Here is a 7,300-nt window from a genome sequence, read left to right as displayed (position 1 = left end):
ATAAATAAACATGACATAAAAGACACGAGTGAATACTTTAAAATAATGTTGAAACATTAAATGCAGATAAGAAGGTTGTAGAAAAGGAATGTTCGACAATGTCCATCAATGTCAGCATCAGCATCTTGAATGTATTAAACAATTTATTTACAGGGAGGTAGGGACTAAGAGTGAAAAGGGTGCTAACAAAATCTGGAATGTAGACCAGTGGAAAATAAAAATGTGCATCTTCACAGACAAATGCACTTTGTCATAAAAGAAGTCCCCATTTGTTTTACCTGTATTTTAGTTATTCTTATTTATTTTTAGCTTTTAGGATGTTATAGTTATGTGAAGTGTCTTTGAGTATCATGAAAAGCGCTATTTAAATTCAATGCATTATTATTTATTATTATTAAGATTGGTAAATGGACTGTTCTTGTTTAGCGCTTTTCTAGTCTTCCGACGCTTTCACACTACTTCTCATCATTCATCCATTCCATAGACTGATAGAAGGGACCATGCAAGGTGCCACCTGCCCTTCAGGACTATCTACTCATTCATACACTACAGGAACAGCCTGCGGTTGGAATTTGGACATGTCAACATGGACTAGCGGAATAGGGGATCGAACTACCGATTCTCTGATTGGAGGACGACGCTGCTCTACCACTGAGACAGTGGTTCAGAACCACAGGCCACCTGTCACTACAAGGTCAACCTCATACACTTTGATAATAAAGTCAAATTTGAAAAAAAGAAATACCAAGAATGTGACCAGTGGAAAAAATATGCAGCTCAATAATTGACAGAAGCAGGGGCCATGTGTGGATAGCAAAGGATATTTTATGTCCATGAAGGAAGAATATGTAGCTATTTATAGCTATATGTTGGTGCAAATATCTTTCAGCTTGATGATGCAAGAAACAGTATTGTCCACCACATTATGGGCTGTTCCAGCATATGAACAACATATTTTGTCGTCTTCCACAACATCCTCGACGTGTCCGCCTACAACGCCTTTGTGATATGGCGAGAGGTCAACCCCGACTGGATGCCCGGCAAGCGGAACAAGAGGAGGGTGTTTCTCGAGCGGCTGGGAAAAGCCCTCGTGGCTTCGTTCGTAGAGAGACGGGAGCGTCTGCCCCGCCGTCGTCGTGAAAGACGCGCGGAGGGCCAGAGCCCAGCGCGACGGGCCCGAGGATCCGGCCGGGGTCGCCGCCGCGGTCGTGCCGCGAGGGGCGGCGAGTAAGCGAAAGAGGTGTCAGATCTGCCCCTCGAAGAAGGACTCTAAAACGTACACCGTGTGCAACGGGTGTAACAAGTACATCTGCAAGGGCTGCTCGCTGGCGTACTGCCCGACGTGCGCTCGATAATCCGGCGAGGTTTAGGGCCCCAATCTGCCGTGAGTGGCGTGTTTGGCGGCGTGTGTGGCGGCGTGCGCCTGGGAGAGAGGATACTCCTCTGTCGCTCTCCCGGAAGGTTTCTTCCTCCTTTTTAGTTTTGATGATGATGATGATGATGATGATGATGATGATGATGATGATGATGACGGTGAAGAAGATGACGGCGATGATGAGGAGGATTAGGATGACGACGATGATTTAGAGGAAGAGGTTTTAGAATGCAAGGATCGCATTTATGAAAATTCAGAATACGATTATGTGTGGTTGTGAGCGAGTGTGTGAGCGAGTGCGTGCGTGCGTGTGCGCGTGTGTGTGTGAGCGTGTGTTTTTGAGGGAAGGGAAAGAGTGGCGGGAAACGTAGTCTCACTCGTCGTCCCACGTCGGAGACTACGTTTCCCCAGTCGTCCTCCCCCCCCGCCCTCCAAAAGGACCCAGGTGTTTGGAGACACTTTAATGAAAAAAATAGAGGAACTTTGTATTCTTTAGGAAAATTCATTTTTGGCCTGTTCCAATACTGAAACGTCTTTTAAGACCATAAAAATAAGTAAATGTTTTTTTTTGGCAGTAAAGTCATGAAACCATCAGGTATATATAAAAATGTCATGATACTTGTAAAAGTCTTGTGTTCGAAGACACTTTTTTGAAGAAAATCAATGAACTTTGTATTCTTTAAAAAAATTCATTTTTGGCCTGAAACTTCTTTTAAGACCATAAAAAACTGAGATGCAGCTTTGAGGCACTAAAGTCATGAAACCATCAGGTATACATGAAGATATCATGATACTTGTGAGTCTTGTGTTCTGAGACTTTTTCTTGAAGAAAATCAATGAACTTTGTATTCTTTAGGAAAATTCATTTTTGGCCTGTTCTAAGGCTGAAACGTCTTTTAAGACCATAACAATAAATAAATGTACTTTTTTGGGCAAAAAAGTCATAAAACCATCAGGTATATATGAACATGTCATGAAACTTGTAAGTCTTGTGTTTAGAGACACTTTCTGGAAGAAAATCAAGGAACTTTGTATTCTTTAGAAAAATATTAATTGTTGGCCTGTTCCAAGGCTGAAACGTCTTTTAAGATCATAAAAAAAGTAAATGTATTTTTTGGGCACTAAAGTCAGCTATTTATGAAAATGTCATGGAACTTGTAAGTCTTGTGTTTGGAGACACTTTCTTGAAGAAAATCAAGAAACTTTGTATTAAGAAAAAATCATTTTTGGCCTGTTCTAAGGCTGAAACTTCTTTTAAGACCATAAAACACGGAGATGCAGCTTTGAGGCACTAAAGTCATAAAACCATCAGGTATATATGAAATTGTCATGAAACGTGTAAGTCTTGTGTTCGGAGACACTTTCTTAAAGAAAATCAAGGAACTTTGTATTCTTTAGGAAAATTCATTTTTTGACCTGTGCTAAGGCTGAAACGTCTTTTAAGACCATAAAAATAAGTAAATGTATTTTTTGGGAAATAAAGTCATGAAACCCTGAGGTATTGTGTTCTGACACACTTTCTTGAAGAAAATCAATGAACTTTGTATTCTTTAGAAAAATATTATTTGTTGGCCTGTTCCAAGGCTGAAACGTCTTTAAAGACCATTAATAAAGTAAATGTATTTTTTGGGCACTAAAGACATGAAACCATCAGCTATATATGAAAATGTCATGGAACTTGTAAGTCTTGTGTTTGGAGACACTTTCTTGTAGAAAATCAAGGAACTTTTTATTATTTAGAAAAATTCATTTTTGGCCTGTTCTAAGGCTGAAATTTCTTTTAAGACCATAAAAAGAGATGCAGCTTTGAGGCACTAAAGTCATGAAACCATCAGGTATATATGAAATTGTCATGAAACTTGTAAGTCTTGTGTTCTGAGACTTTTTCTTGAATATAATCAATGAACTTTGTATTCTTTAGAAAAAAATTAATTGTTGGCCTGTTCCAAGGCTGAAACGTCTTTTAAGACCATAAAAATAAGTAAATGTATTTTTTGGGCACTAAAGTTATGAAACCATTAGGTATTGTGTTCTGACACACTTTCTTGAAGAAAATCAATGAATTTTGTATTCTTTAAAAAAATATTAATAGTTGGCCTGTTCCAAGGCTGAAACGTCTTTTAAGACCATCAAAATTAGTAAATTTATTTTTTGGGCACTAAAGTCATGAAACCCTTAGGTATGTATGAAAATGTCATGAAACTTGTAAGTCTTGTGTTCGGAGACACTTTCTGGAAGAAAATCAAGGAACTTTGTATTCTTTAGAAAAATATTAATTGTTGGCATGTTCCAAGGCTGAAACGTCTTTTAAGACCATAAAAAAAGTAAATGTATTATTTGGGCACTAAAGACATGAAACCATAAGCTATATATGAAAATGTCATGGAACTTGTAAGTCTTGTGTTTAGAGACACTTTCTGGAATAAAATCAAGGAACTTTGTATTCTTTAGGAAAATTCATTTTTGGCCTGTTCTAAGGCTGAAACGTCTTTTAAGACCATAACAATAAATAAATGTACTTTTTTGGGCATAAAAGTCATAAAACCATCAGGTATATATGAACATGTCATGATACTTGTAAGTCTTGTGTTCGGAGACACTTTCTTAAAGAAAATCAAGGAACTTTTTATTATTTAGGAAAATTCATTTTTTGACCTGTTCTAAGGCTGAAACGTCTTTTAAGACCATAAAAATAAGTCAATGTATTTTTTGGGCACTAAAGTCATGAAACCCTGAGGTATTGTGTTCTGACACACTTTCTTGAAGAAAATCAATGAACTTTGTATTCTTTAGAAAAATATTATTTGTTGGCCTGTTCCAAGGCTGAAACGTCTTTTAAGACCATTAAAAAAAGTAAATGTATTTTTTGGGCACTAAAGACATGAAACCATCAGCTATATATGAAAATGTCATGGAACTTGTAAGTCTTGTGTTTGGAGACACTTTCTTGTAGAAAATCAAGGAACTTTGTATTCTTTAGAAAAATATTAATTGTTGGCATGTTCCAAGGCTGAAACGTCTTTTAAGACCATAAAAAAAGTAAATGTATTTTTTGGGCACTAAAGACATGAAACCATAAGCTATATATGAAAATATCATGGAACTTGTAAGTCTTGTGTTTAGAGACACTTTCTGGAATAAAATCAAGGAACTTTGTATTCTTTAGAAAAATTCATTTTTGGCCTGTTCTAAGGCTGAAACGTCTTTTAAGACCATAACAATAAATAAATGTACTTTTTTGGGCATAAAAGTCATAAAACCATCAGGTATATATGAACATGTCATGAAACTTGTAAGTCTTGTGTTTAGAGACACTTTCTGGAAGAAAATCAAGGAACTTTGTATTCTTTAGAAAAATATTAATTGTTGGCCTGTTTTCCAAGGCTGAAACGTCTTTTAAGATCATAAAAAAAGTAAATGTATTTTTTGGGCACTAAAGTCAGCTATATATGAAAATGTCATGGAACTTGTAAGTCTTGTGTTTGGAGACACTTTCTTGAAGAAAATCAAGAAACTTTGTATTCTTAAGAAAAAATCATTTTTGGCCTGTTCTAAGGCTGAAACTTCTTTTAAGACCATAAAACACGGAGATGCAGCTTTGAGGCACTAAAGTCATAACACACTTTCTTGAAGAAAATCAATGAATTTTGTATTCTTTAAAAAAATATTATTTGTTGGCCTGTTCCAAGGCTGAAACGTCTTTTAAGACCATAAAAATAAGTCAATGTATTTTTCGGCCAGTAAAGTGAGCAAAGCACTAGACATCAATGACAATGTCATGAAATGTGTAATTCTTGTGTTTGGAGACACTTTAATGAAGAAAATAGAGGAACTTTGTATTCTTTAGGAAAATTTATTTTGGCCTGTTCCAAAACTGAAACGTCTTTTAAGACCATAAAAATAAGTACATGTTTTTTTTGGGCAGTAAAGTGATGAAACCATCAGGTATATATTGTCATGTAACTTGTGAGTCTTGTGTTCTGACACGCTTTCTGGAAGAAAATCAATGAACTTTGTATTCTATAAAAAAAATATTAATTGTTGGCCTGTTCTAACGCTGAAACGTCTAAAGTCATGAAACCCTTAGGTATATATGAAAATGTCATGATACTTGTAAGTCTTGTTTTCGGAGACACTTTCTGGAAGAAAATCAAGGAACTTTGTATTCTTTAGGAAAATTCATTTTTGGCCTGTTCTAAGGCTGAAACGTCTTTTAAGATCATAACAATAAAACAAATGTACTTTTTTGGGCACTAAAGTCATGAAACCATCAGGTATATATGAAAATGTCATGATACTTGTAAGTCTTGTGTTCGAAGACACTTTCTGGAAGAAAATCAAGGAACTTTGTATTCTTTAGGAAAATTCATTTTTGGCCTGTTCTAAGGCTGAAACGTCTTTTAAGATCATAACAATAAAACAAATGTACTTTTTTGGGCACTAAAGTCATGAAACCATCAGGTATATATGAAAATGTCATGAAACTTGAAAGTCTTTTGTTTAGAGACACTTTCTGTAAGAAAATCAAGGAACTTTGTATTCTTTAGTAAAATTCATATTTGGCCTGTTCTAAGGCTGAAACTTCTTTTAAGACCATACAAAACGGAGATGCAGCTTTGACATTTTCATATATACCTGATGGTTTCATCACTTTACTGCCCAAAAAAAACATGTACTTATTTTTATGGTCTTAAAAGACGTTTCAGTTTTGGAACAGGCCAAAAATGAATTTTCCTAAATAATAAAAAGTTCCTTGATTTTCTACAAGAAAGTGTCTCCAAACACAAGACTTACAAGTTCCATGACATTTTCATATATAGCTGATGGTTTCATGTCTTTAGTGCCCAAAAAATACATTTACTTTTTTTAATGGTCTTAAAAGACGTTTCAGCCTTGGAACAGGCGAACAAATATTATTTTTCTAAAGAATACAAAGTTCATTGATTTTCTTCAAGAAAGTGTGTCAGAACACAATACCTCAGGGTTTCATGACTTTAGTGCCCAAAAAATACATTTACTTATTTTTATGGTCTTAAAAGACGTTTCAGCATTAGAACAGGTCAAAAAATGAATTTTCCTAAAGAATACAAAGTTCCTTGATTTTCTTTAAGAAAGTGTCTCCGAACACAAGACTTAAAAGTATCATGACATTTTCATATATACCTGATGGTTTAATGACTTTAGTGCCCAAAAAATACATTTACTTTTTTTAATGGTCTTAAAAGACGTTTCAGCCTTGGAACAGGCCAACAAATAATATTTTTCTAAAGAATACAAAGTTCATTGATTTTCTTCAAGAAAGTGTGTCAGAACACAATACCTCAGGGTTTCATGACTTTTATTTCCCAAAAAATACATTTACTTATTTTTATGGTCTTAAAAGACGTTTCAGCCTTAGAACAGGTCAAAAAATGAATTTTCCTAAAGAATACAAAGTTCCTTGATTTTCTTTAAGAAAGTGTCTCCGAACACAAGACTTAAAAGTATCATGACATTTTCATATATACCTGATGGTTTAATGACTTTAGTGCCCAACAAATACATTTAACATTGGAACAGGCCAACAATTATTTTTTTCTAAAGAATACAAAGTTCCTTGATTTTATTCAAGAAAAAGTCTCAGAACACAAGACTTACACGTTTCATGACAATTTTTATACATACCTGTTGGTTTCATGACTTTAGTGCCTCAAAGCTGCATCTCCGTGTTTTATGGTCTTAAAAGAAGTTTCAGCCTTAGAACAGGCCAAAAATGATTTTTTCTTAATACAAAGTTTCTTGATTTTCTTCAAGAAAGTGTCTCCAAACACAAGACTTAAAAGTATCATGACATTTTCATATATACCTCAGGGTTTCATGACTTTAGTGCCCAAAAAATACATTTACTTATTTTTATGGTCTTAAAAGACGTTTCAGCCTTAGAAC

The sequence above is a fragment of the Cyclopterus lumpus genome, chromosome 25, assembly GCF_009769545.1.
Source record: "Cyclopterus lumpus isolate fCycLum1 chromosome 25, fCycLum1.pri, whole genome shotgun sequence".
Classification (NCBI taxonomy): Eukaryota; Metazoa; Chordata; class Actinopteri; order Perciformes; family Cyclopteridae; genus Cyclopterus; species Cyclopterus lumpus.
This window is presented reverse-complemented; position numbering follows the sequence as displayed.